Raw genomic sequence first — 3,621 nt, forward strand, 5'->3', positions numbered from 1 at the left:
AAGCTGACATCTCTGCTCCTCAACACTTAAAAAAGTTCCTGTGCAGTAGATTTGCCCAATGCAATACGTTGTCTGATCTCTTGACTGCTACTTCCACGAGTGTTGATAGTTGATCCAAGAAGAATGAAGTGCTTGACAACTTCAATCTTTTCTCTGTTGATAAGAATGTTGTTTATTGGTCCAGTGGTGAGAATTTTTGTTTTCCTGACATTGAGATACAACCCATACCAAAGGCTGTGCCCTTTGATCTTCATCAGTAAATGTTTCAAGTCCTCTTCACTTTCAGCGATCAAGGTTGTATCATCTGCATATTGCAGGTTGTTAATGAGTCTTCCTCCAATCCTTACGCAACGTTTTTTTGTTTCTCTGCTATTCATAGGGTTTTCAGTGACTAGCGATTCAGAAGTAGTTTATCACTGTTTCTTCCTAGTCTGTCTTTGTCTGGAAGCTCATCTGAAACCAGTCCACCATGGGTAACCCTGCTGGTTATTTAAAATACCGGTGGCATAGCCCTCAGAAGCACAGCAATTCAAGCCACCACAGCACGACAGACAGACGAGTGTTGGCCATTTGGTTTTATGTTGATACTGTCACTTTAAATTTCATTGTCAATCCTGATACAATCCTGATATAATCCAGATACAATCAAGATGTTCTCTCCCAACATGGCGGCTCCTGGAACAGCTGAGTGTCTTGATCCAGAATACAATGGATTTCTGGATTCCCTTCAAATTCCCCAGCCGTAAACCCTCCGATCCTCCAAACATACCTTTATATTTGTTTCAGAGTTCCAACACTATCTCGTGAGCCCTCTTGGCCCGGTGTTCCGTGTTGTTGTTGACCAAGCTCCTCACTACATGTCTGCGTGATCCACCATCTTGAAGGAGCAAGACCTGGTAGTGTAGTGGTTAGACCTCACTGTTTCTAAGATCTCGCTGCTTCTAAGGATCTCGCTGCTTCGAAGATCTCGCTGCTTCGAAGATCTCGCTGCTCATTGCTTCGAAGATCTCGCTGCTCGAAGACTTCTTGCCTTTAAGGCATCCTGAGAAATTTCAAGATGCCACTGTTAGTCATTGTGATGTAACTCCAGATTTAATTTTCAGGCTGTCTCATTTTTAGTCTGCCTATCCCACTCCACAACCCCTGTCCAGGTCTTTTTCCTAGTGATAAACAATTCAGGGCCTGCTGTGGCAGTTTTGCACTGATGTTTGGTTTTTAGTAGGGCCTTTCCCTTTAAATTCTGAGGATCTGTGCACATGCATAGTAGAACCCTCTGGTGGTTGGGATGGGGTGTCCACTAGCTCAGGCACCCCTTTAGTCACTAGAATGAAGGTGCACAGATAGTGAGAGACCAATGAACAGATACAAAAATAAATAAATAAATAAAAAGAGAATGCCCTCACCTTTATCTCCATGGTTCTGTCAGGCATCAGTCTATGATCCTTACCCTGTTCCGTTTCACCCAAGATGGCCGCTCCAGGAGTTCCTGAGCCCAGCAGATTAGAAAGCACTAGATTTCTTGCTTCTGCTACCAATTCCTCTGGCTATAAGCCTTCAAACATTCTAAATATTCCTTTACATGTGGTTCAGAGTTCTGGGACAATCTGAACCTGCTTCATCCATTATTCTGTGTTATTGTTTACAGAGATACTCAATATGCTTTTACCCTATCTGACATCTTGTTTGTTCTCCTCTGTTCTGTCTTTTATACTGTAGAAATATGTATTGTTTTTTTTAAAAGTCATCACTTAATCCAGCAAGGAAATAATTATTAATTTTCTTAGTGATATTTACTATGATAGAAAGGACCTTAATGGTTTCTTTCACTCAGAATAAGTGGTCTGTCTTTTTTAGTATGAGCGTCAAGATATCTGCCAGTGAAAAAGAGGTTTAAGCTTTAGAAATAAAAATTGCAAACCTGAAAACTTTCCCTTAGAATTTCATGTTTAGCAAAAGTTGGCTTTTCTACAGAAACCCTGAGTGGTGTAACAGGTTAATGTGTTCAGCTGCTAACAGAAATGACAGAAGAATAAGTTCACCCAGAAGCACCTTGCAAAAACATTTTTGTGATATACTTTATAAGAAGTTAACCAGTGAAAATCTTATGGAGCACAGTTCTACTCTGACACACACAGGGATTGACTTGGTACCAAATAATACATTTGTACAGAAAGCCAAGTTCAATACAATGAATTACTTTTATATGGCCTTTCTAGCTATGATCTTATAACTGTCACAAAATGATTGACTGGGAGTATTCAATTGGAGTAAGTTATGACCATCCACATGAGAAAGATGATGTTGTCTACTTCAGTAAAGATGTGAAGCCTTTGAAAACCTATACATTGTCACTGTGTGTTGGAGCCAACTCAATGATGCTAAAAAACAACAAATGGTCTACCAAGGGGATTGGTCAGTTCCTGGTACTGCTGGGAGGGCCATGCCTTGAAATTGAAAAGGAGTCATGATCAGTAGAGTGTTAGTGAAAGAGGAATACTCTCAAGAAGATGGACTGACACGGTGGCTGGAACAATGAGCTCAAACATAGCAAGAATTGTGAGAATGATGCTTGGACCAAGTAGTGTTTCATCCTGTTGTAATATGGGTCTCTATGAGTGGAACTGACTCAATGGCATCTAACAAAAACAACAATTGCTAAATCACACAGAAGGACAGGGGAACTTCACCACCATCAGGAAGAGTCTGGCAAATTGCCTGTCCTTTGAATCAAGGATGTAAAGTCTCTGCACTTATCACCTCCTAAAGCCATAATAAAGACCTATAACACTGAAGGCTGTTGAGAAAGCAAGGGACTGAACTGGTAAGCTTGCCAGCCAATGGAGCAAGGTGGTTTCAGCAAGTATGCTCACCCATGAAGTGAGAGTTGAGCACCTTCAGGCAAGAGGCTTGCTTTAAAAGTTTTAACATTTAACCATGCAGGGAAGAGCACGTAATTTGCCATGTGCAGGGGTTGTATTGAAGGATCCTGTACAGAAGTCTTCTGCAGCAGAGCAGAACTGAGTATTTCAAAGGAGGCTTGCCAGTACAGTTAAAAGAGCTTTAATACTTGCTTGTACAGGGCCAGAGAAACACGATTGTGCATTCTGCAGGGGTTGCACATCCCTGTCCTTGGCAGCAAGGCCCAAGTAATGTGATGGTAAGAGAGCTCACAGAACTAGATAGTATGGTGGGAGAAGGCAGCAGAGGACAAAAGGGTGGAACAGAATCTTTGGAAGCCATGCACAACCTCCAAGTAATGTGGTGGTAACTAGAGGCAATGGTGACATGAAGACAGTTACTGACCAGAATCAACCCAGCAACTTACAAATTGTTGTGTTGTGAGGTGTTGTTGAATTGGCTTCAATTCATAGTCACTCTGTACAACAGAACAGAAACACTGTCTAGTCCTATGGCACCCTCAAAATTGTTCTCTTGTTTGTGTCCATTGTTGCAGCCACTGTGTTAATCCATTTCATTAGGGGTATTCCTCTTCTATGGTGCCTCTCTACATTTCAAGGGTCTGGTCCCTCTTCCTGATAACATGTCGAAGTGCCATTTTTCCTTACAAAGAGCATTCTGACATTACTTCTTCCAAGGCAGATTTGTTTATTTTTCTGGCAG

The sequence above is a fragment of the Chrysochloris asiatica genome, unplaced genomic scaffold, assembly GCF_000296735.1.
Source record: "Chrysochloris asiatica unplaced genomic scaffold, ChrAsi1.0 scaffold00285, whole genome shotgun sequence".
NCBI classification, from domain to species: Eukaryota; Metazoa; Chordata; class Mammalia; order Afrosoricida; family Chrysochloridae; genus Chrysochloris; species Chrysochloris asiatica.